At 35.6% G+C, this 27,652-nt stretch overlaps 1 long non-coding RNA gene and 1 other non-coding gene across 2 annotated transcripts in view; both read left to right on the forward strand.

The window, feature by feature from the left end:
• Positions 1 to 19,224, forward strand: part of LOC130543928 (uncharacterized) — a 141,400-nt gene extending 122,176 nt beyond the window's left edge. The window contains exon 3 of the long non-coding RNA XR_008959702.1: positions 19,162 to 19,224. This is a non-coding gene — a long non-coding RNA (uncharacterized LOC130543928). The remainder of the gene's footprint in view (positions 1 to 19,161) is intronic.
• A 7,512-nt stretch (positions 19,225 to 26,736) lies between these two features.
• On the forward strand, positions 26,737 to 26,840 carry LOC113253589 (U6 spliceosomal RNA). Its single transcript, XR_003315480.1, has one exon. It is a non-coding gene; the product is annotated as a U6 spliceosomal RNA (small nuclear RNA).
• Positions 26,841 to 27,652: the final 812 nt, after the last annotated feature.

The raw sequence follows: 27,652 nt of genomic DNA on the forward strand, positions 1-27,652 counted from the left end.
CTTACAGACAGCCTGGTGATTCTCAGGGAGAACAACAGTTAGTCTGAGCTAAATTTATTACTAGCACAGTCTGTTCCCTTAATTAAAGGGTGTTTTACTCTCTGTTTTGCTAGTAAAAATATGGTACTTTTTTTCCCCTAGTCTATTTAAGGTCATTCTGCCCTGGGTAGAATAAAAATGATTAACAATGGATCCAGAAATATAGGAAAATGAGAGGACTTTCTCACTGAAATGTACCAGGGCAGCCAGAATCTTTTTACAGTGTCGGTTGAAAAATACAGTATACTTTCCCCAACACTATTAGTCCTCCACTCGTTATGTCACAGCTCTTTCACCGGCAAATAGTTCTTAACCAGGTTAGTTTAAAGAGTTAACATAGCTTTCAGTAGGTATTCTTAAGTCTGGGGCTCCTCATGAAACCTACTTTACAAATATCAATTCAATTTAGAAGTAAAACCTTCTAAAGTCACTACTTAAAGTCATTTAGAGCAAAAGGTTGTGGATTATTGATCCCCTTTTACCTTTACTGTTAGTTGTTTTTGCAAAGTATACATTAGGCCTTATTTATTCTGGTTGAGACAAAGTCTTCATAGCTTCTGTTCTTGACCAGATAATTTTGCTCCAAGTGACTATTAAACTCTAGATGTAAAGCTATTTAAGGACAAGAGGTTGTTGGGTTGATTAAAGAGACTCAGGATGAGGTTTTGAAAGTTTGTCAATTTGGAGCAAGCTTTTATCTCTCTTATCAACTCAAACTGATACCTTAAGCATGAAACAGGGGTTCCTCTTTGCAGTTCTGTTTTACCACATGCATATAGTACAAATACAAGGCACAGTTTTTCTCCAGGTACCAGAAGATCTCAGCTACTTTCTTTCTATCCCATCCCATCTCTATTTTTTGATGACTTCTAAGTGTATGCCTTTTCCAGTTCCTGAAAATAAACAATTTCTGAGCCACTGTAGCCTGAAGTTATGTTCTGAATTTTTAAGAGATGGAAAAATATATGAATGAATCTAAGATATTATAAAGCAAAGTATATGTGCATTGATGGTAGTAATGCCTTACTTTCTGTTTTTCAATAAAAAAAAAATAAAGCAAAGCAAAACAAAAACTTTTTTTTTTTTTAAATTTATCCTCAGAACAACTCTGGCTGATAGGTAGAAAAGGAAAGCTAACTGGAGACTTTAGATAAGGAAACTGAGATTCATAGAAGGACTTCTCCAGAGCCTTGCAAATATTAAATGGTGAAGCTAGAGCATCACTTGATTCTTCTGATGCTGAAACAGCTGCCTGTCCCACACCATGCTGCCATTCAACCTCAACAAAATATTAGAGTGTTTGCTCCCAAACCCCTTGCACATACCAATGGCATTTTAAGTACTCATCCAGGATTAATAAAAGCCCAAAATAGTCCCTTTTCAGTCCTTCAAAAATGGAAGGTATTGATAGTCTTACAACACTTCCAAAACCCTAGTAAGATACTTAGATTAGAATAGTGTGAATATGTAAAATTGTGCACGATAGAATTCAAATTCATCACTTAGTTTCTTATGCTGGATCATAGAGGTTTCCACTAATTATGAATCCACATATCTGCACTGCAATCATTTAACTCATATTTTATCATTTAATGATAAGAATGTTATGTGAAACCTTGAGAGAAGTTACCAAAAAACCCAAAACCAAACCAACAAAAACATAATCCATATCTATGGAATTCACTTGTTCTAAGAAAGTACCTCGTAAAATGTTTGTAGTGATAGTTTTGTATGACAAATCCAAACTGACTCATTCATTATCTGTTTAATAATATATTATAGAATTTTAATATAATAAAACAACAAAACAGCTCCTCTAATTCCCAGGATTCACTTTTTTTTTTCCATTTGTTTCTATTAGTTTGGGCAGGGGATAGAGTGGTGTGAGGTGAAAGTAAAGTGGTATAAATGTGTTTATTGTAGGACATATTCTGTTTGGCATTTGTTAATCATGTTTTTAGGGAAGATGAGCTTTTTCCTCAAGATTTTTAAAAATTTGGTCAGTGTTTCTATGGTATAGTTTTCAACTGCCTTCTCCCCCTTTGTTGTTGTTGCTGTTGTTTTCATTTCGTTATTTTAATTTTTTTAATTTAAGTATAGTTGACACGCAATGTTATATTAGTTTCAGATATACAACATAGTGATTCAGTATCTCTATATGTTACATTGTGCTCTCCACAAGTAGCTACCATCTGTCAAACTACAGTGCCATTATACTATCACTGACTACATTCCCTATGCTGTGCCCTTCACCTATTTTCCACATCTTCCTACCTTCCTTCCTTCTGGCAACCATCAGTTTGTTCTCTGTATTTACAGGTCTGATTTTGGTTTTTGTTTGTTTATTCATTTGTTTTGTTTTTTAGATTCCACATGTTGTTTTTAATTTGGAAGGTTTAAACTGATTAAATGCTGAAAGGCTTTCCATATACTGGAAAGGATTTTTCCCACAGTGTAAAATGTGAGTAAATATACCCTTGTGAGAGAGATCCATATGATTCTGCTTTCTTCTAACATGTTTTGAAGTTACCTTGTCTTCTTCAAGTGTTAGTAAGTGCCTTTAAGGTTTTCTTTTTCTTCCATCTTAGTATAGGCCTATTTGGCTTTAACCAACTAACCAACCAATAATAACAACACCACCTCAGAGTTTTTGTGAGTTCATTGATCACCACATTTATTTTATCAAGCCTTGCTCAAAATGTTAAAAAGTAATTCCCTTACTCTTCTTTTCTTCATACTAGATTACTTGAGCATGAAATATGAAAGAAGGAGAAAAATATCCTTTGCAGCTTTAACATTTATTTTTCTACCCATAAAAGCAAGGGTGGGAGTAAAGGAGCAAAATTATGTACAACTACTTGCACAGATGAGATGAATAGGATAATAATGTAAAAAATACTTAGAAAATGTGTATGATGAGTGTGGACAGCACCACTATGAACAGTGTAGAAGAGAAAGTCTGAATGAAATGTCTTTTTGGATATCTGTTGTCAGGTGGGCAGTTTTTCCCTACTCTTTCTGGTATTGTGATGAAGTGAAAGTTTACAGAAAAGGGAACAGGACCAGGAAGGTAGGAAACAGACGAAGGGAATGAGAAATGTGTCCATAGATCTTTGTGTCTACTTTTCAACCATTATTAGGTCCAAGGTTATATTGTGGAGCCATTGGACTAAGCTTTTAGAGTTCAAACGCTAAACAAATTGCCATAGTAGAGATGCATAGCCCTGCTTTTTTAGTAATTAGGACAGCATTCAAAGAAAAGGTTAATGACCCACTCAATAGTTTTACTAATATGCAGCAAGAAAAGGAGGCAAGCAAGGAGGCAACAGGCTGCAAAGAATGGAAAAAGATGCATGGTGAAGAGGAGGAAGAAGGAAGACTGCACAGACTAATTAAGAAGCAGAATTGAGTGCTATCCACCTAACATATTACAAATCTATATAACACTTCAAATATTTTTGGACTAGATTCTTTTAGGGGTTAACATTCTTGACGTTATGGGAAACTTGGCTACTTGTACTGGCATTGCAAATGGATTTATCTCTGTTATTATCTTTATTTGAACTCACTCATTCTTTCTCTTTCACTGTGCTCCCCATTTTGCCAAGAAAATTCACTTTCAATTACACATATATCATAACACTTAAACATTAGTTTCACTTGCCTCTGGTTAATAACTCACCTTATATTCAAACATCCATCAACATAAAATCAGCATAACAACTTTTATGAATCCCTTTATCATCAGCACATTCTAAATGCTTATACAATTCACTCTCTGGATTCATATAGGAACTTGCTTAATAGCCCTTAAAGTTACTATAAACCTTGGTTGCTTTCAATCATATGAATATTATTCATGTTTTCAGAGTGAGCTCAGTTTTGGTAATTGTTAAAGTTTAAAACCACTGGGATATAGATGTAGTAATCTCTATAATCAAAAAAAAAAAAAATTAAACTGGTTTATAGGATCCCTAGAATTTTCAGCTGCCTTCTAGCTACTAAGAACTCTTTATACTCATCTTGATATAGGTTTGAATCTGGAGACAAATATTTATAATGAGAGTTTTCAATAGGGAAAACTTCTGAATGTCCCAGTTTCTGGTTTGGCAGGACAGTGGAGCAGATGGTTCTGTTTTGACTTGAGGTTAACTCACAACCTCTACGGAACCTCACCTCAGTCGCCCCATGGTGGAGATCATGTTCAGGTGAATGGCATTACTAAGTACAGAACTGGTTTTCAAGCAGCCAATAAATACCAAACAGGTGCTAGGTATGAAGAAAAGGCTATTTTTGGAAGGATTAAGGGGCATTGAAAGGGAAGATTGAGAGATGGCCAATGACATATTTTTCCTATGTAATTTATACCCAGGTCTATCCTTGAATGATGCTAGCTGTTTTTTCTGCAATTCAGTGATGATGCATATGGAAATGGTGTAAGCTATTTAAAAATAATTACATTCATTGAAAATGGCAATAAATATGACAACAAGATAGAAAATGAATTTTAGATGTCATAATTTTTCTGCCTGCCACTAGCATTTTCACTTTATGTAGATATTCAAGAGTAAGAAATAATTTAACAAAGTCTGATACCTATAATCAAGTTGTAACGTTTCATATTAAGCTCAGTTCATATCTTCAAGATGACATATAGAAATTGTATGGGAAATAATGAAACAACATATAAGAATATCACATTTTCCCTTCATTCTTTAAACATGAACTTGTGAAGTGACCACTGTATATCCACAGTATATATACTTGGATTAATCACTATAGGGAAGTTAGGAGAAGTTGATGTCAAGACCCTTATCCTTGAGGACATTATAGTTTAACTGAACACCACGTAAACTAGATATTTTCATTATCAATGAAACATGTCTACCTCATTGACACAAACTAGTGTGATGACCTTGAGTCACAACTCAAGTCTGATTTCAAGTTTTTTGTCTCCAAGTTTTCTTCCATACCTAATTTTGATGATTATATGCTTGTATATCCTAATAGAGTACTTTTTGCCAATTGCTGTGCTAGTTTTTGGAGATACAAAGGAGATGCTTATGATACTTGGTTGCCTTTAGTTAGGTAGACAGGGTATATATTTTTTTTTCTTTGTTGTTTTTATTTTACAGTTCTCTTTTTGCTTTTTTTTTTAATGTAGAAAAGTTTATTTTTTTTGCTCCAGGAAGGGTTGTGTGTGTGATAAGATTTCTTACTGTAGGATGAGTAGGTTTCTACTGTTTAATGATTATGTTTTAAAAGAAAGTTTTGTGACTCCATCAAGGTTGACACTCTCTAAGACTCATGGTAAATGAAACTGACCCTTGCAAAGAAGGTGAGTCATTTTTCTAAAGAGTTTCATTTTCCTAAAGATCTCCTAGAAGTGAAGAATGTTGGCTCCTAATGCACAAGATTTGAAGTAGAGCTAGCCAGTAAGCAGAGAGACCTTCCCTAAAGCCCAGTAGAAATAATAGACAGTGAAACTCTTGGATGCAATTTGCCCTAAAATGTAGATGTTAATTCTAGATCTAGGTTTAAGATAAAGATGTAGGAGGCTCTTAGAGGAGAGCTAGTTCCAGTTAAGGAAGTGACTAAGACCAGAAGTTATATCCAGTCCCTTTGACAAACAAGACCCTCCAACATATGTATTAAAGCAGGATAATTAAGAATGATCCATTATTTTGTGATTATCTTGTAACAGAACAGAATATGGGTACGCATGGGCATATAATACACAGGGAATCCAACCATGGCACACTGTTATTGGAACTTAGTCCTGAAGGAATGGGGTTCTTTTTCCTTAAGAAATCACATTGCCTATGCAGAGATATGAAACAGTCAGGGAGATAGTGCTGCAAGACCAAGTTCTAAAGGATCATTCTTTATATGAGGGCAAGAAGCAATGTTGGAGGTAGCCTTTTTAGACTCATTCCTTCCTCCAGTATTAAAGCGCCTTAACTATATTTGTGCTCCATATTGTTAAGCAGGTCATAGCTGTTACAAAAAAATAGATATATAAAAAATAGAATAAATGAGATGCCTTGAAATGTTGTTTAAGAACTGAGTAAGATATGGATGTTTGAGTTCTAAGGCTGGCCAGAGAAAGATAAGCTTTATAGGGGTAGAATGAAGAAGGCACCCCAATGAGATTGGAGTTTGGAAAGCCTAGAAGACTTCAGAAAACAGAGAAGATGTGGAAGAATATACCAGTCAAGAAAGTGGCATAAAGAAAGATAAAGGAGTATATATAACATATGTTTAGTAATAAGAAAAGAGAGTAAAATTTAAAGTGCCAGGAAATTATTTATGTGTAAGTGCTGAAGGATTAAAATATAAAGAAATTTATGACAAAAATTGGCTCCATCTAGCTGCGTCTCATCAAAATGGATATTTTATTCTAAACTACTATAGTGCATGGCACTGATGATACACATGGTGTCTGATTTATTATCAGTGGTCCTTGTATAAATGAAAATGTGCCAAATTGTTATTCATATCATTGGAGCAAACCCCAGTTCTGCCATTTAAATGACCATTGCTGATTTCAATAATTCAGAATCCAACCAACAAATCCAATAATTCAGAATTGCTTCACAATTCCAGAGGATATCACTCACTTTGTGTTCTTGGTGTATGACACCTGTGGATTGAGCACTGCACAGCATTTGTTATCAGGAGGTGGTGACCCTTATTGCAACACCACTTCCATTCCATATGTGCATAAGAATGTGTGGGATGCCAAAGAAAGAGGTCGAGCATTTCTTGGGCAAAACATTTCTCTGGGATTTTTTACAGATGTCATTCTGTGTAATTTTTATGAAATCTTTATTGGGTAGATATTATATCCTTCATTAAACACATGAAGAAAACTGAGGTTTACATCATCTCCTGGCCACATGTCACAGTTTTATGCTTGGTGAAACTGGGTTTTGTACATTGATCTCTTTTAATTCTTGATATATTAGGATATTTTTGTGTGTGCTTTCTCAGGAGATGGGTTATAATTATTGTATGTTAGTATTATTTTATGGTCTGAATAAAATTCCAAATAGTATAAAACAGAACTTGTTCTCAAAGAGCTCACCCAGAGAAAACAAGGACAAACAGATGCGAAGTTTAAATTACAATATTAGAGATTGAAAAGAAAAGAAAAAGAAAAAGCAATGCATGACTTATTAAGGAGTGAACATTAGTAACATTAACTGTTACAAGGTTGTGTATTGAAGGAGAGAGGCATCATTCATCCATTTATTAATTTATCCAGTGTCTCATTTCTTGGCTGTTATATTGTTGTGCCAAGCTTGTCATATCAAGATAAGCCAGGCATTATTTAAAGAGTTCTTTTGTTGTTGTTGTTGTGTTCCTTGTAACACAGAAGTTCAGTCTTCCCTAAACCTTTTGTGTGAGAATATTTCATGAAGGCTAGATGTCTTACAGTAGAAGTGACACTGTAAAGCCCTTATTCTCCTGGGTCTTCGTTTTATTCTTTTAGTGTTGTTGCTTTTTTTTTTTTTTTTTTTTTTTGTAAACATAATGTTCATATGGAGATCAGGTGTAGCTAGTGCAAAGTTTGTTTTTAAATGCTCTAACAGTCTATGCTTATGACAACGTACAGGTATTGGACCCTGGATTCTAGTTCCTTGTCTGGCTCTACCACTAAAATGTAAGCTTTTTGAGGGAGGAGATTGTGCCATATTCATTTTTAAAATCTCCCTCACCCATTATAGCAGTTAATAATAAATATTTGTTTAATGAATAAATGGAACAATTACTTTTATGTAATTGGGCTTTTTTTTTTTTTTTTCCCTTCCTAAGCAACTGTTATACTGGTAGGGTGTCATATACTGGGCTAAGAAGTGCAGAGGTAAGGATAATAATCAGCCAGGCTTTTATGCCACATCTCTTATTATCCAAGGCCTTGGATCAGATACGTTTTATGAATTTCTGAAGCAGAAAGTCTGTGTCACTAAATATATAATGCAGCTATGTATTATTTTGGAATGTTCTCTGATTGTTTCATGTGTATGCATTTGTCCCCTAATTAAAAAGCAGGTTTTATAGGGAGTTGAGTCTAAGGGACGGACTTTCCTACATCTACTACCCCACTGTGATGTGTCCATATGGAATCTGTGTATGTATGTGTGTATATGTGTATATATATATACACGTGCATATATGTGTGTATATACATGTGTATTATATGTACACATGTGTGTATATGTGTATATATACAAACATGTGCATAAATACTTGTATATATTTTACACACCTTGAACACAAATTTGATGGATTTTAACTCAATCATCTGACAATACTTTACCTCACAATCAGTGCTCTGTTTGAATTAGAAGAGAGAAAACAAATAAGTAAAACATTATTTCACTGTGACCTCCATGGAAGACAATGCTCCTCAAACTGTTTGGAATTCTGGGTTTTCATAAACTTGCCTGCAAGACTTAGAGTTCTTTGATCCCAAGGCCCACCAGTGTAATGGAGAAAATAAGCAATTTGGTGCGTGAGACTGCTGGCATAAATGTGAATTAGAGCTTTGTGATATAAGTAACACTGTGTCTTTTTACATTTATCCCAGCCATTGTGTGCTAAAATTGCCTTATCTGGTGATACACCCATCCAGTCACTCTTGCAGTACACATCTTCCTGAATATCCTCTGGCTTGAAACAGAGAACTACTGTCATGATCAGATCTAGTTTTCCAGTTTGCTTCAGTGTAAACTTTACTAACTTCAAAGGGAATTTTGCAGAATAAATACTACAGTAATTATTCATTTCTGGGCCACAGGCATTATTTCACCAAGACAGTACTTTTCTAGACTGATGGGCAGTATTTTTATAGTTGTTCATAGAAAAATGAAATCACTTACTACAGTTTGATTTTTATGTTGCTGTAGTTCGATAGGGGTTGGTGTCAGCCACCTTGCTTTTAGAATTGAGCTCATCTGAAACATTTCACAAGAGCTGGTGTTCTAACAAAGGAAAGAAAGAAATATAAATATGGGGTCTGATTATAGGGCAATCAAGACTGAAAAATATACAGTCACAACATGAATACTGAAATCTGTTTTTAAAAAATTGAGCTTACTAAACGCATCTCTAATGGCTCAATGGGTTAAGTGTCTGCCTTTGGCTCAGGTCATGATCTCAGGGTCCTGGGATCGAGCCCCAACATTGGGCTCCTTGCTCGGTGGGGAGTCTGCTACTCCCTCGCACTCTCCCTCTGTTCTCTCTCTCTCTCAAATAAATAAATAAAATTTCTTAAAAAAAAAAAAAAAAACCAACTCCCTTATCTTTCCATGCAATGCTTGTCTCTCCTATAAAATTAGATCTTCCTGGAAAGGGAGACTTATTGAAGTAAAACACTGTTATAGATAATGATTCTGGAAAAGGAGAGGTTACAGGAAATTATTCTGCGAGTCAGCAGGGACCTTTGTCATGGTATCCAGGAACAGGGCTCGTTGAGAAAGGCTGGTATAGCTTTGCTTACTTATCTAGCTTTTGGGGTGAAAATCCTAAATTGCTTTAACACATAACCTCTGTGCCACACAGCATCACTAATGAGTACACCAACAAATGTTATCTTTTTTTTTTAATCTATATTAATATACTGACTCTTCACTTAGATCAAAAAGACCTTGGACTTTGGAATCAGTTTTAGTAAGTGTGTGTCCAGGTGCAAATCATTTTACTTCATTGTATACTTGTAAAATACAAGTTCGTGAAGATTAAATAAAATATTTACATAAAATTCTTGCAATGCCTCGTTTATGGTAAGTGTTCAATAACTATTAATTTTTTTTTTTTTTTTAACCTGAAGCTCCTTAGGCAATTAGTGGGATAGCTGTTTGGCAGAGTATTACAGTTACAGGTTCTGGAGCAGAATAGGTTCAGTCTAGCTTCTATGACTTTTTAACTCTAAGACTTTGGGGTTCGCATCTTTGTGCCTCAGTTTTTCATCTATAAAATGGGGGACCATAAGACTTTCTGTCTTATAAGATTCTTATGGAAAGCCCATGAAATAATAGGTGTTAAGTGCTGATAGCAGTGGCTGGCACATAATATATGCCAAAAAAATATTTGCTATTTAAGAGAATGATTATATGCTCTGGTGCTCAGAATTTGTGATTGATGAGAACAATAGAGCTGCCATGGTGAGTAATGAAGGAGAACTTCAGGAACTGAATAGACACGTGATCCTGAACCAGGAAAGGCAAAATATGTTAGTCATCTCTTTTTGCAAATGAGTTGAGAATTCAAATATTAAAAGGTAGACAAGTATCTTAACAAAAGGTTGATGGGAATCTGTTAAAAAATCAGAAGTTTGTTCTGAGAGTTGATGTGTTGAAAATAGGATCTAGTTCACATAAAACCTTCCCCTGAGTAACTCCGTAGGAATACTGGGCTGCATCCAACCTGAAAGTTCAGGTGAAGAAGTTAGACCTCAAAAAAAAACTTTTTTTAATTAAAAAAAGAAAACAACAACAAAACAAAACAAACAAAAAACCCCACAATAGTCTTATCCCTGACAATAAGCTTTGAGCAAAATGTTCTCAGGATATGCTTTTGAGTATGTGAAGTATTGAATCAAGGGCAAAGTAGGATTTCTAGAACCCAAAATCAGAATCAGATACACCTGGTGGATAAAAAGTACAAGAAAAAGTCTTACTTCATGATTTGATACCATGAATCAGATGAAACTGAAGTTGTTTCAGGATACAACAACAACAACAATAGCAGGAACAATAAAAAGCACTAGAACAGAAGGCCTGGAACCAGTTATAAAACTGTCTCACTTGTCCTATCTAGTATAACGTTAAAAGGAACATGAAATGGCTATTCTTTAAAGGGTTCTAGACAAGGTAATGTGGGAGATGTAAAGCATTTAATATGCAAGGTCTAGGAAGAATGAAAAGAGATACGATATGTGAAGACATCAGAATTCAGATCAAAGTCTAGTTACTTAATCTCTTTCTCTGCCTCATCTTCCACCGTGAGAAACTGAGACCTTCTCTTCCTTCCGCCCCTTCCCCTACTGACTGTACCAGGGACCTCTCTGAATACATTATGTGACAACTGTATCATCACTGATCATGTGGGATCCTCCCTATAATGCGTGATGTTTGCATTTTCTCATGGAACCCTTGGGGACAGAGGAACTGTTTAAAACCCAAAGGAATTGCCCTTCCAAAGGTGGACTTCGAAAAAGGGTATTACCATTTGGGAGAAAAATGGTCCTTCCAGATTCATTCACTTTGCCTTCCCATAGAGACCAGTCCCAACCTGGGCCACATGCTCTGTCCTCTCACAGAGCCCCTCTGCATGAGAGAAGAACACTTAGGTCACTTCAGCCTGGAACATTAAAACAAATGCTGATAGTTCAAGGTTAATAGATGCATAAAACAAAAGTAATTCCATGTCAAAGCTGAGATGACAGGCGATTTGACTTGAGGCAGCCTTACAATCACTCTTTTACACGTGCTCCGTGCTGAGACCAGGCGAAGGCGTTATGTTTCTGACATTTACTTGTCAGGAAGGTATGACAATAGAGATTGTTTCTATCTCTGCTGCTCCCAGATGTTAACCTTCCAGCTTTAGTTTGTAATTGGGGTTCTGTGGAGCTTTAACATTTTCTATTGATTCAATAGAAGCAATAACATTTCCAATCATAAGACAGCATTATAGAAATATCAGGCAATTCACATATCAGAATGTTTGATAGCTGGGCTCACTGCATTAATTTCTGTCACCTTTGCCAGGAACCCTTTATCCTCTTTTTAATACTGAAGGACACCTGGGAGTAGTTGCTGCCACTTTTATTGTTCAATAAAGTAGACAAAAGTTTCAATTAACAACCAAGGGGCCTCTAGGAAATTGTGAATGAGAATATATTTTACTCATTTTACTATATTTCTTTTTTCTAATGTGCCATTTGTGACTTTGAAGCTGTACTTCATTCAGAAGGCGTGCATGTGTGTGCGCAAGCACACACACACACACACACACACACACACACACACTTTCAGTCCTCCTAATCCGGTTTACTTTATATTCAACAAAGAAAGCCAAGGTGGGACAAGTGAGGATATGGAGAGAAATTGGAAATAAGTCAAAAGGCTCAGGCAAGTGTGAACAGAGTGATGATGATCTCCATATCTGCGGGATGGTGAGGCAAGAGATTCCTGGACTGCAAGTCCCTGCCCTTGACCCTGAGACTGAAGTACCAAAGAATCCTCTTCTACTGTCTAACAAGCACCTCTTCAAGAAGAAGAAAAAAAAAAAATCCTATGTCATTTATTCATTTAGATTCTTATTCTTTTACTAAAGATTTATATTAATGAGTTGGTAAAAATTATTAGCTGTATTTTGAAAATAATTCATGTACAGGAAGAAATTAAGATCCAAAAAGCGATATTAAACATGTGACAATATTATAATTTTTCAAGATGCTCTGTTTTGTTTCACTCCAGTGTAACCTTTGCACCTCTTCATGAATAGTCTCTTGCATGTTTCTACAAAGACCATGCACATTTTCAATCCTACAACCTTCCTCAGTACATTCCTTTTAATTTTAACTAATTTAAACAAGCACTGTCACTTGCCCCTTTTCTCCATCTGTCTACCAATACCTGCACTTTCTGGACAAGTTTCAGCTCACCTATAAAACACTTCTTGACTCCATGTCTTAGACTGTATAAAGAGTGATACTTAATTTTTAGAAGCAAAGACCTGAGAACCTGGTAATTTTTTCTCATAAAATTATGCATTTGTTATGTGTTAATGTATTTAAACTTTATTATTGGCCTTAAGGACTATCAGGCAAAAGCATTCATTGATGTTATTTATACGTAAGTTCAATACATTAATTATTACTTTAGCCTATTGATCTCTTTGCTATCTCTCACAGCTCAGTGCCATATAAATTTTTGATGCCAATGTCTTCTTTATTATAATCATTATCTAATACATTATCAAAACTTTAAATAAAATTGAACAGACATAGCCCGTTAGTCTAATTTTAGAAACTTCTACCCAACATACCTCAGTCAATTAATCAGCCTCATTTTTATATGGTTTTTCAAATAATAATTGGTAAAAAACAAATTTTCTTGCATTTAATCTGTATTTTTTAAGTTTTTTCTTAAATTCAGTGATAGAGAAATTGTCAAATGTCTTGTGGAAATCTATACCTGTCACATCTATTGCCAGAAAAAAGTAGGCTATGGGAACGTGATTGTGCTTAGTAAATGCTCAGAGGGACCTGCCTTTTCATAGGCACTTACAAGCCAGCTCTTTAATAATTTTCTAGTATTGTGTCCGGAAGTTAGATTGTTTTTACCGGTCTATGTAGTTTGTAATAAGTTCTTTGATCCTCCTTTTGAAAATGGTAATAACATTGTTTTTAATCTTCTGTTTTTGTATGAATGAATAAAGCCATGCCTAAGAAAAAGTAAAGTAATAATGCCATTGCACTTGAAGAATAAGGATTTGATATTGTCATCAATACAGAGATAAACTCTGACTGTGGATGGACACTGGAATAGTAGCAAAGAAAATGGAACAAAGTTTCTATGTCAAATTTACTTAACTCATTTTGCGCTCCTCACTGGGTTCTTTGTAACATTATAATCTTGCTTTTCTAAGTGTGGTCAATAGTCCAGTGCCATTGGCATCACTGAGGAGCTTGTTGGAAAAACATGGTTTTGGGTCCCACCCAAGAAATTCCTAATCAGAGTTTGGATTTTATCACAATTCCCCAGGAGATTTATATCCACATTGAAGTTTGAGAAGTACTGGTATAGATGGTCTCTCTGTCTTCAAAGGTATTCCATTCCCTTTGCTTTAATTATCCCTGTGGCCAGTCATCTACCCGATCCACGTCTTATCTGACAACAAAAATGTCTGCATTATATGACTTGTTTTGTATATTGTCCAAACATTCCTTAACAAGAACGAGTCATTGTACTGGATATAATCCTTATCTTGTAATTAATTTCAAGTGTGCCTCCCAGAAAAGCTCTTTTAACTTCTAGTACATGTCAGAAGTTAAACACCTGATTATTTGAATCACTTGACCAGTTTTCTGTGAGGTAGCTCTTTCTCCAAAGGCTAGTTGCACTCTTTTAGTGATTTAGAAATCCAAGTCTGTCTGTTTAATCTTTAGGTTAAAACACACGTATATTACTCTACATGGTCAATGTTTGGGAGTTATATTAAAGGTAGATTGATCACATAATTATGTTACAAGTGGTCAAAGAATCTTAACAGCAAACTAATTCTTGATATTTTACACAAAGTTATGTGTTCAATAAATGTTTATAGAAAATATTAGAGAACTGAGAGGGATTTGGGAGTGTAGCTGTATAGATAAGCTACCACATTTCAGATGGGAAGACTGTGTGGTCTTACTCCTTTCAAAAGTAATTGTATAGACAAGGGCCCTTTTTCTTTACGGTCCATTCAGTTGACCTCTTCCACCTCTGCAAAGAAGAGAGCTCCTCCATCTCGGGGGTTCTGTCATGCAGGAGACAGACATTTCTCTCAGTCACAGTATAGAAGCCAGACACTAGTTTTTTGAAACCAAACAAATACGCAATTTGTCAGTCTGCAGATAGAGTGTTTCTGCCTTCAGATTCAAAATGGTTTTCATTTATTCATGTAAAAAAGAAGCATTTCAGTTATAGTTGTAATATTTACTTATCTGGTTTCCTCATGATGGATAACAAATGTATCCAGAACTTCCATGCATCAAAAAGATGCCACTTCATAAAATGGCAATACAATTCCATATTACAATAAAAACAGATACAATTCAAAATGCCTCAAATAGTTCCAAAAGCAATTATGGCATTTCAGAAGTAAACATTACTTACAAATTCATAACCACCCATCAAAATTATTTCACTAAGGTAAGTTAAGGAAGCATCTGCTACAATTTATGCATTTTGAGTCTTTCTTATTTTTCATATCCAACTATGAAAAAAACTGCTTCTAGCAAGTACTGTAGTCAGAGTGGAAGTCAAACAGTTTGCCATTTACCTGGAAACATATACTCCTTTTTAAGTTGCAGCTCAATCCTTTTACTATAATAAAGGTATAAAATTCACATTTTCATCCAAAGGAACGAGATCTGACCAGTACCATCTGCAGAGAAATAGTGCCTAAGATTAGCAGTCTTATTTCTTTGCCTAAAAGAGTAGCAGAATAAGCTTCTATTAAAGGCTAAAAAAAGTCATTTTTCATATCCTGTCCAGAATAATGCTGAATTATTTCTCAACTACAAGTAGTGTGTCATAAATCATAAAAATAATAAATCTTATTAAATCAGTTGTAGATTACAAAAACCTAAAGACAAGGTCCATTCTCCAAAGGACAGTTCTGTCCTCACTGATTTTTTTTATCTTTTTACTTATTTAAGAGGAGACAACTTCTTGGAGACCTGCTTAACTGAAATAAGAGCCTTTTTTTTTTTTTTTTTTTTTTGCTTTTTATAAGGAGTCAAGTGGCAAGTAACCATAGTAGACCAGTTCATCTACTGAATGTCTAAATATTACAAATTTCAGCGTTTATACAGACATGTATAATGGGGAGTATAGATGTATAGCATGCGCAAATAGATCATTTTTACATTAAATATTTAAAAAAATGATTACCATATCTATTACATTCATTCAGAAGATTAAAGGAACAATAAAATTTGGTAAACTCTAAGCATGCTGAAAAATAAAAAAAAAATCTTTACAATTAACATAAAATAATATACCAAAATCTATTCTTGAATAGTTAAAATATTCTTTACATCTAGCTCTTAATCTGGTGTGGTATAATATTCACAAAAGTCTAGTTTTATGTTTTGGAAAAATAAACTCACTTTTGCATGTCACGGAACAAAATAAGAATGCAAAAGTTATGGTTCTCTTAGCGAACTTTGCACATTACAAATAACACATTCAACAAGGTAGATATTTTATAGTCGGCCTAGTGATGAAAAATTCAATATGCATATATTTATGTATTGAGTAGATTTATAGCCAACACGCCCACTGCCACTTGGCCTCAGTTCACTTTCACGTCCTTGAAAAGAACACATTTCACACATTTTAAAAAAAACATTTAGAAGATTTAAAAGCATTTGCCAGTGTCACAAAGCAACAGCAAATGGTGTACGCATCTCTAATAAGTTGGTCTAGAAATATGGAATATGAAATGTGCAATGAGGTGTTTTGTATTCCGAAGTGAAAGGCTTTCTAACTTTATTGACTCACATTGAGGATGAGGACTGGGTTCACAAATTTAGTAATATGTGGATTTCATTCTGTTCCAACCTGGCACAAATGTGATGTCAATATACTAGCAGTTGAGAAGGTAAGCTTCATTGAGGTGTTCCTTCACAACAGGAAATTGGGTGCAGGCAGTTTAAGAATTATTATACTGTATGCTTTTATTCAACATTTTGAGATGGTGATCTAAAATGTGACCTAGCAGAGATCATAATTGTAAAGGATTATCACCACATATATAATTAGTATTAACACATGGAAAAATGTAGTGGTGGGAAAAATGTTAACTTTGTCCCCCATTGCCCATCATATCAGCACTTTAGTCCCACATGTTTTTCCATAGTTATTGCCCATTCCATCTGTGGACTAGACAGACTACATCCCTCACTAATGCATTCAACAAACATTTATTAACATCTTCTGTGTTTCAGTCACTGAATTAGACTTTGGGGATAGTATTATGAATGGGCTAGCTATAGTCCCACTCTTATGGTTTACAGCAAAATGAAGAATACAGACAATTAAATTGGCACTTGGAACATGGGGTTTCATTAATGTTATGGCAGGAAAGGTACAAGGTCTTATGAGGGTGGATGGAAGGGGTACCTAACACAAACTTGGAGGGTGAGAGAACAATTTCTTGAGGAAATAAAATAGAAGTTGAGAAGTAGAAGTTGAGTAAGATTAGGAATCATTCAGATAAAAGGAGAGAGAGAAGCATGTTCCTTGAAGTGTAGTTGGCATGTGCAAGAGATAGAAGGTTCAGAGAGGATGTAATCCAACTGAGAAAATGGAAGACCTTCTGTAGGGTTAGAATTCAGCATATAAAGGGAGAAGGTAATAGGAGATCATGAAAGAGGTGTAGAGAAGGGCTAAATTGAGAAGAAATAGGAATTCAGGGGCAGGCACCTGAGCAGCTCAGTTGGTTAAGTATCTGACTCTTACTTTCAGCTAGGTAGTGATCTCAGTGTTGTGAGGTGGAGTCCCACATAGGGCTCTGCCTGAGGTCTGCTTGAGTTTGTCTCTCTCCCTCTGCCCCTCCCCCTGCTCATGCTCTCTCACTCTCTAAAATAAATAAATAAATAAATAAATAAAATCCTTTAAAAAATATGGAATTCACAATTTTTCCTGAAACTTTGAAGATGTCACTAAGAGGGTATAAAATAGTGGTATGACAGGATCACATGTATTTTAAATAGTTCTATCACATTGCAGTGTGGGAATTAGCTTGGTGGAAGACAAGACAAAAGACAATGGAGAGACCATTTAACAACCTGGGAAAAGATTTTGGTGGCCTGGAAAGAATAAAGGAAAAAAGAAATGACGGGAGGGAGAAATGAAGGGAATACTATATTACAACAATGGTTACTAAGGTTAAGGTTGGGGAAGAATTTGACTTTTAATAGGTAACTAGAGGGTGTTTCTTTTCTGTGATAGAAATGGAACATTTTAAGGACACCTGGGTGGCTTAGTTGGTTAGTGTCTGACTCTTGGTTTTGGCTCAGGTCATGATCTCAGGGTTGTGAGATTGAGCCCCCTCCCCCCTTCCACCCTTAATGCAGAGTCTGCTTGAAATTCTCTCTCCCTCTACCCTTCCCCCCACCCCTGCTTGCTCTCTCTCTCAAATGAATAAATCTCAGGAAAAAAAAAAAGAAAGACAAAATGGAACACTTTACTTTCCTGATAGTGGTGGTGATTATACAAATTTATCATGTGATAAAATTTTGTAGAACTATACCCACCCAGAAAGTTTATGCATGTAAGTCCTGGTGAACTCCAAATAAGATCTATAGTTTAGTTAATAGTATTATACCAATAACCAGTTTTTTGGCTTCAATAATGTATTCTGGTTATATGAGATGTTGCATCATGGGAAGTTTGGGAACTCTCTGTACTATTTTTGCAACTTCTTATGAGTCTAAAATTATTTCAAAACAAAAAGTGATTTTAAAAAAATCAAAAGAGGGGAAGAGAACAATTTTGGGGGGATAAAAGAGTTCGTTATGACCCTAGCACAGGCAGCCTCTCCCAGATCTTTCTCATATTCCCTATTGCCGAAGCAGGTGAAGGCTTCTCCCATGTTGCCCTGATTTAGGGTAGTTGAAAAAGGAAGCTAGAGGACGGTACCCCAAAAGAGAGACAGACTGTAACTCTGATACTTTGTTCCATTCAGTGACCTTGACCCTGATCCATTCTTGTCCATGCACCTTCTCTTTGCATCTTAGTTGGTTAAGGGCAGGGAAAGAAGAATAGTCTGGGCCTTTCTCTGGTGACCTGATTAATGTAAAGGAACATGGAGAGGTACTAGAAAACCTTATAGAGACGTTTCTAAGTGTTTCTAATGTATTAAAAGACTAAGCAAATCAAAAGCAAAGATGCCTTGGAAATGAAGAACTGTCATTTTCTTGATGGAAATTGTATCTACACTGTATCACTCAAACTGACTTAGTTTGTTCACTGAAACAGATTTTTTTAATAAAAAGTATTTAATTATAATAATCAGATTACCTGATGATTTTTTTAAACAACACATTATTTTTCTAAATTTGACCTTTTTTTCTCTTTAAAATATTTCCCGTGGAGAAATCAATAAAGAACTGGAAGTCTGACATTCTTCCTCTCCTGCTCTTTAGATTTATTAATGCTCTGTTTCTCTAGAGCAGAAGCAAGATTGTGCAGCTGGTCCCATAGAACTACGTTCTGGGGCCATACTGAGGGTTCACTGAAGGCTAGTCTGTAGGTAGTGCACCTTATAACAAGTTCATTTTGATACTTTAAAAGCACTCTTTTCTCACTTTTGCTTTTCCATTTTTCTTTTCTTCTGTAGGTCCAGTGTCATGAACTCCACAGTGGATTCCTTTCCATGGTGAGTAAGTTTACATAAACTTCCAGCATAGTGGTAGAAATGCTAGCCTTCATAACTCTGAATTCTAATTTGTAGGAAATAATGTTCTAATGTGTTGCCCCTGTAATAATATAAATGCTAATCATTTTTTAAACCACTGAATTTCTTTTTTAGCAAAGAGTTCTATAGTGAGATTCCAAAGGAATAATAGAAATGCTAATTATTTTGATTAGCACAAAGGGGAAAGTCTATTAAAAGTTCCTGAAAATGCTTCTTTAATTTTATATGTTTTATGGCTTCTTTTAAGACTGACCTCAAGCTATATGCCAGGATTTTATTTTTTATGTAAATGGTTTCACTCAAAATGTCCTCCCAAGTTCTTATTTTTAAATGGTCTCATATGAGAAACTGAATCAATATCTATTGTGTATTTCAAGTCTCCATAATTGTATTGAATAGATGGAACAGTCAAGTGGAGAAATTGATGAATATTACTTTGGGAGAAAGAGCTGGTACTATTTGAAAATTTGTTTGGTGTGTATGTGTGATATGTTATTGTTTAAAATGCTTCAAATGGAAGTTTCATTGAGGTCAGTCTCTTTTCAAGGTATTTAGAATTTTTTTAAAAGAATATCTGTAGGCTAGGAGTATATCTATACAGACATAAATGTTCTGGGTCTAAACAAATCGAAAATAACATGTTGTTTTGGTATTTTCAATAAAAAAATTAGCTGTTCGATGAAAATATAATTTAACTAGTACTGGGAAGAGGGGATTGAGGGGGGAGGGATTATTAATCGTTAATAGAACAGACTCTGGAATTGGATAGCTATGGACCGACTCCTAGCTTTACTACTTTCTAACAGTGTGATTCTGAACAGGATTTTTTTTTTTTTTTAAACTCTCTAACTTAGAGTTTCAGTTATCTTATCTGTTGTCAAGTTCAAATGGGATACTTCATACCAAAAAAGAAAAAAAAAAGAAGAAGCACAACATCTGGTACATAGGAAGTAATTAACATTTGTATTACTATGACTAGTTACTCTATTACTAGTATTAGTATGTGATATTACTATTATTATTTTTGTTATCTTTACTGGGACTGCTTTAATATCAGCAAAGTACTTCTAAGGGAGGAGCGGTTTGTCTACCTTTTTATTTCTAATTTTCAAGCACTTCTTTCAGTTTTACCAACTTCAGTACAATTCATAAAATAAAAATTACTGAGTGCCTACCAGATGTCAGGCTTTGTGATAGGAAGCACATTTACAAAGACACAGGAGAGGGGGAATGGCCATTTAGACAAACAGCACATTTTGAGAAGTGTAATGAAAGTATCTGTGGGGATAAGGAAATGAGAGAAGGATGGCTCTATTGAGGGTGACAAAGAAGGATTCTGAGGGAAAATTATCTCTAAATTGATCCTTGAAAAATGACAATGAAAACTCTTTAAGGTGACAGGGGAGGGAGTGGGAATCCAGGCAGGGGGAACAGTATGTGCAAAGGCCTGGAGGTTTAATAAAGCTGGCCTTGTTGAAAGAGTTTATTATTGTAACTAATTGTTGTTGGATAAAACATGCAAGATTAGAAAGCAGTAGCATGTGCAGTTGGAGAATTAATCAGGGACCAGTTTATGGAAGGAATCAGAGGTCTTGATGAAAGGCTTGGCTTTATTCAGTAGAGATACAGAGCAGTTGAAAAGTTACAAGTGGGTCAGTGATAGCTGTGGATAGCCCTATAGGGAATGAGCTGAAAGACGTGTGTAGTGGGCAGTTAGTACTTAAAGTGGAGGAGGAAGAAATTATGAAGCTATGACAAAAACAGTGGAAAAAGGACAAAGAGAACAACGATAGAATGATAGAGAAAGATTCAAGAAAAAAATAGAGGACGATATAAACGCGATGATGACTGACTTGGCACGAGGGGTATGGGAGCTTAAAAAATGGGGTGGGCATGGCACTGTGGCTGTCAGTCACAATCAGGGGAACAGGAGACGGGGTAATTTTAACTCCATGTCTGGTGTGAGGGTGCACATGCAGGATCTGAGGGGCTGAGCCTTCCATTTCTTTATGCTTGGTAGGGTTTTGGCTGTAGACTGTGAGGCCTAGAGAGGTCTGGACCAGAGATTTAGCCCTCAGATATGTTAGGAGTAGATGGAACTGCACTGGGAAAGAATGGAGGGAAAGAAGAGGAATGAAGTTGATAATGTTAGTATCACTGAAGCCAATAATGTATAAAAACTGAGGCAGCCATGAAGGAGGGTCAACAAAACTCAAAAAAAAAGGGTTTCTAGATAAAGGGAGTGGTTTGTAGAGTCCAATTCCACAAGAAGGTCAGATGAGATTAGGTGTGAAAAATGGCCTTTGGAGCTGGCACTTACTGTGATCTGGATGAAGACAATTTTAATAGAAGAAGAGTGAGCAAAATCCAGATTGCCACATGTAGTAAATGAATGAAGGGGATTGAGAGTGTTGGTAACTCCTGGATGTGAAGTTGCAATTCAGTGTCAGAAATGGCACTCACAGAGCTAGCTTCAGTTGAAACCACATGTCTGATATAGCAACTGCTCTGCCGAACCTCAATTCACTTATCTTCTTGGTTGTCATAACAGTAAATTGTCAACAAGACCATAGCTTTGTTATGTCATCTGTTATTAAGGAGGGCAAATGAATAGAGGTGAATGTTCTGATTTCCAATATCAATCAAATATTTGAGTCCTTGATTACTTAACTATCAGTGGTAAACTTGAAAATGGTTGGTCTGGAAACGTTTAGCCACAGTCCCAGTTGGAATGTTCACATCTGAACGAAGTTTGTCTTTCCAACTTTCTAAACTGTTCTTTTGGCCTAGAAGGGTAAAGTACATTATCTCCTGCTATTTCATTTTTATTAAAACTGTTTGAACTTGGAAATGAGGCCTGATGGTCCCATTTTCCGAAGGCTGAAGGTCACTGGGTGTTTCCGTTCAAAAAGAGAAAACAATGTGTAACCCCTCTGGCACCATAATCGAAAGAAATAGTGTGGTGATTACAGCCCTGTGCTGAGCTGGCGGCTGCTACAAATATTGGAACTGAGTTTGATAGGATCCTGTATTACCTTATAACAGAGTATCATTCCTTACAGTTCCAAGGTCAATGTCTCTTTCTCAAATAACATTTCGGACCTATAATTGTTCATCTACATGCCAGCAATTATGGGGGAATTGATCAGCCAGTAATTAATGCCATGCTATTACACTTTTTAATTTGTAGATTATGCAGCTGCAAGCGTTCTCACATTTTTAATTTGTATATTATACAGCCACAAATGTTTACAATGCCCTTTTTAATCTCCTTACACTACCACTGCCATTATTCACTATAGATTAATGATACCCTGGATGCTGAGGTTTATTTCATTTACCACTCTTACCAGGAGAGCAGTTAACATTACTGTGCTCTATTACTTAATGTCTTACTGCAGCTGCTGGTGAGTATTGGTTACCCTTTAAAATATTACCAGCCAGTTATTTTTTCTGTATTTTTTTAGCTCTCTTGTCACCAACAATACAACTGTGTGGTAATATTATACTTTATTTCCAAATTTATTTCAACTGGTTCTATCAGAGATGTTTAAAGAATTCATTCTAAGTATTATAAATGACCTGAACCCCTTCTTATCCCCCCTTGTCTATCTTAGAGCCTATTTGGGGTTATGTGACCAGTGTAATTTTTTTTTTTTGGTCGAACTCCCATTTTTTCTTCATACTTGCAAGCCAATTAAATTATAAAGAAAAATTCAAATAATACTCAACTCCTTTTCAGTTAGAAATATTCTCATTACTGATTCAGGATAAGTCAATATTTTAAGACGATGCTCCTTACTCTGGCTGGGGTGATTGTGGAACATACATCTCCTCTGGTTTTCCTTAAGGTGATCCAAAGCTTCAAGGGGTGGGTGGTATCAGTCTCCTTGATAAGACATAGTGACAGCTTTAACATGGACACTACTCTAAACAACCAGGATGCACAATATCCACATCACAGCAGAATTCTATAAAACAGATCATGTGCACAATATTGTATTAGTTGCTGGGCAGGATACACAGAAGTAAAAGATATTGTGTCTATCATCAAAGCATTTATATTCTTCTTAATAATAGCTATAAAATAAATATGTAAAAAAATTAATAATGAGCTCTACATAACAAAACTACAAGAATGAAATGATTATATAAAAGCACAATGAACAAGGTGTCCCAATGCATGTGATAAATGGAAAAAGAGCTTTATAACCAATTAGAGGAATGGCTTTTCAAAGGGAGGAGAGAGTGAACCCTGGAGGGATGACTTGAGCTGAACTCTGAAGAAGGAGGCAATTTGAACAGGCGAAGAGTGGAGAAGATCTTTCCCTGAAGAGAATACAAAATGAACACACACTTCAAGTGATCAATGTTTGTCGTATATTCAAGGGGCGGTAAAGAAATGAATACGACTCAAAGAACGTTCTTGATAAGGAATATTAACACTTGAAGTTGGACATTCTGCCTGTTCCAGTAGGTCTAGAACACCAACAAAAGGGCGTTTGACTTCGTTCTGTACAGAGTCTTTCTGTGGGACATTTTTGATTGGCTTTTGTTTGTTTTGTTTTTGCTTTTTTTTGTGGTTAATATTTTGTTATGGGAGTGCCATTATTGAAGCAATATTTTGAAGAAAATAAAATGGTAGGGGCTGACATCAAGATCACTTAGGAAGCTGATGAGTTAATTAGGTGTGAGATGATAAAAGTATGAACTCTGATGGTTATATACACAGCATTACTAGACACCTGGGGTGTTTCTCTTGTCTCCTTCCTAATACCTCTGTTCTCTGCTCCAAGTCTACAAATTCTATTTTGAAATGTTCAGAAATTGAATCTGGCATCACTTTTTAATCACTAAGAGATTTACTGCTTTTATGTTTTAACATAATATTATTCATGTAGATGTCTTATTTCCTAAAATAAAGTATTATAGTCATATAATAATTATGGATCAGATATTGTACTAAACATTTTATACACACTTTTTATTTTATTCCTATGATCACCTCAGAGGTAGGTGCTTTTATTTAATTTCTAGTACGAAATTAACTGAGGCTTAGTAATTATGACAGTAACATAATGGTAGAGTCGTAATTTAACCCCAGTCTACCAGTTGTATTTTCTTTTTTGAATTTTTTCTTTAATTTATTCATTCATTAACTACTATTTATTAAGTTCTCCTTAATAGCTGACATGATCTTGTGCTAAGGATACTTTAGTGAACAAAATAATAGATGAGATCCCTGTTCCTAGGTGATATGGCTGAGCAGAAAGTAAGTACAACCTATATGTTGAACAAGTCCTATTCTCATAGAATGTAATTGGAAAGCATATTAACTATTTGTATTTCACTGTGTCCCTTTAAATATAGTCTCTTATCTTGAGTGAAATATAGGTTAATTTCCATGATTTGGGGTGCTTTCTACATAATAAAAGTCCCTCTTATCATATCTCCCTATTCTCCCCGCACCCCCAAGCTGTGGGAACCACCATTCTGTTCTCTGGTTCTATGAAATTGGCTTTATTATTATAATTTTTAAAAATATTCTACATATAAGTAATGTCATGCTGCATTTGTCTCTCTGTCTGGCTTACTTAACTTATCATAATGCCCCCCAGTTTCATCCATGTTGTTGCAAAGGGCAGGATTTTCTGCTTTTTTATGGCTGAATAACATTCCTCTGTGTGTGTGTGTGTGTGTGTGTGTGTGTGTGTGTGTGTGTCTCACATTTTTTAATGCATTTAACTATGGGAGGACATTTAGAATATACCAATAGGTATTGGAGTACAAATATCTCTTCAGGACACTAATTTTTGTTTCCTTCCAATATATATTCAGAAGTCAGACAAGGACACTTAGAAGAAAATAAAATTATAGGCCAATATTCCTGATGAACATAGATACTAACAAACTAAATTCAAGAGTACATTAAAAGGATCATACAGTATGATCGAGTGGGATTTAGCCCTGGGATGCAAGGCTGATTCAATATACATAAATCAATAGATGTGATATATCGCATTAGTAGAATGAAAAATAAAAATTATATGATCATTTCAATAGGTGTAGGAAAAGTATTGGAAAAAATCAACATCTTTTCATGATAAAAACTCTCAACAACATATAGGAGGATTGTACTTCAATGTAATAAAAACCATTTATGACAAGCCCACAGCGAACATCAGACTCAGTGGTGCAAAGTTACAAGCCTTTCCTCGAAGTTCAAGAACAAGACAAGGATGCCACTCTTGCCACTTTTATTCAATATAGTACTGGATGTCCTAGCTAGAACAACTAGGCAAGAAAAAAAAAGGGGGGGATGCAAATCAGAAAGGAAGAACTAAAATTATGCCTGTTTGAAGATAACATGACGAGATATATATATATATATATATATATATATATCAGACCTTATGATAATTAGTAAGTCCAAATACAGTATGTATCAAAGCCTACATTTTATTCAATATTATGGTTACTCCTCTTTACTAACCCAGTAGGCTGCAGGCCAAGTCCTTCATAATGGAGGAAGAGTATCATCTGCACTGCAGCTGGTATCTGCATGACCCTGGCTTGTGAATAGCTTATTCTTCTTCCAGTTTGTTAACTTTGACTTATGCTGATCCTTCCAGGATCAGAACTAGAAAGGGAGAAGCAGAATGGTGAGTGGAGTCCTTGTCTGACTAATAATGTGACATAGTTCATTCTATCTTGGCTGGGCAGGTTGGTAAAATTGACTCTTGCTCGAGTAGACTCTTGGGAGACCTGTTTTTCCCTTTATGTGGTTGATAAATTCTCTTACATCTGGTTGTTCAAAGGATCTTCCTTAGCCTGTGGCCATTCACAAGGACCTTTTGGTTCTTTCTGCTAAGTTCTTTTGCCTTTTCTCATAGAACTTTTGGGTGGGATTTAAGGGAACACCATGTGGCCTAAAGGAAGTGCTTATCATGCATCCTTTTCCTCTTCAAAGTGTAGGAGCACAGATTGCCCAAGGCAGCCAACCACTTTCCTTTCTTTCGCTTCACTGTCAGAATAGATAACCAGCTTATCTCTCACACTTGAGATTCTCTCAGACATAAATCCAAAGTCCCACACACTGCAGGGAACACATAGTAACTCTCAAAGAGAATTCTGTGGGATCCTCTGCCAGAGGATAAAAAAAAAAAAAAAAAAAAAAAAATGACTGTCCTTACCTAATAAAAGGAGTGAGACCCAGAACACATCAGCCTCCTCCACACTCAAACTTTCTATCACACAGCCCTTTTCTAGGCCTCTCAAACTTATTTTATACACTGGAGCTGAAATAATCTCCCAAGGTACAAACTAATTTTCTCTAACCTTCTATTACAAGTGCTGTATATAGTATTTTACCCCATTTTAGGCTATCTTGTTTTTTTTTCATTTTTAGGACCTCAGTTCCAGTCTAATATCACGACTGATACATAAACAAAGAAACAAGACGAATTAGTAGTAAGCATTATTAAGAAAACAAGAACCATGCTCGATTTGGCAGCACATACACTAAAATTGGAATGATACAGAGATTAGCATGGCCCATGTGCAAAGATGACATGCAAATTCATGAAGCATTCCATATTTTGGGGGGGGAGAGGCAAACCAAGAATCAGACTCTTAACTATAGACAGAACAAACTGATTTACCAGAAGGGAGGTGGGTGGGTGGAGGGGTTAAATAGATGACGGGGATTAAGGAGTTCATTTGTTGTGATGAGCACCAGGTGTTGTATGGAAATGTTGAATTACTGTATTGTACACCTGAAACTAATATTACACTGTACGTTAACTTACTGGAATTTAAGTAAAAACTTAAAAAAAAGAAAGAAAACAAGAACTTAATGTAGAAGAGAGGGATGAGGAGAACAGTGTTGGATAGCATAGTCAGGGGAACATTTCTGAAGGCATAGCATTTAGTAGGCACCTGACTGACAAGGAGAAAGCCATGCAAAGTTCAGGGGTAGATACATTCCAAGCAGATAGAGGGTTAAAGAAACAGAATTGGATTCACTGGTTCAAAGAGAAGAAAGAAATCCTGTAGGGTTGGAGCATACCCAACAAGGGAAAAAAGGTTATGGGACAATGATCCCAAATTCTAGCATGCATCAGGATCACATGGAGGACTTATTAATGCATCAATTCCTGGGCCTCATCCCAGAGATTCTGACTTGCTCCGAAGTGACACTGTGCATACTAAGTGGCAATATTATAGGCTATGAGGTCAGAAGAACAATCATGGAGCCTAAGAATGGAGTTAGGATTTTAATTTAAATGACTGGAAAGTTTAAGGCACTGGGAGACCATGATCTATTTTGAAAATTTCTAAAGATGACTGGTTATTTGGGTACACAAATACTATAGGGCAGAGAAGGCAGATATAGGATAAAGTAGGACATTCA

Source organism: Ursus arctos, unplaced genomic scaffold (genome assembly GCF_023065955.2).
Source record: "Ursus arctos isolate Adak ecotype North America unplaced genomic scaffold, UrsArc2.0 scaffold_17, whole genome shotgun sequence".
NCBI lineage: Eukaryota > Metazoa > Chordata > Mammalia > Carnivora > Ursidae > Ursus > Ursus arctos.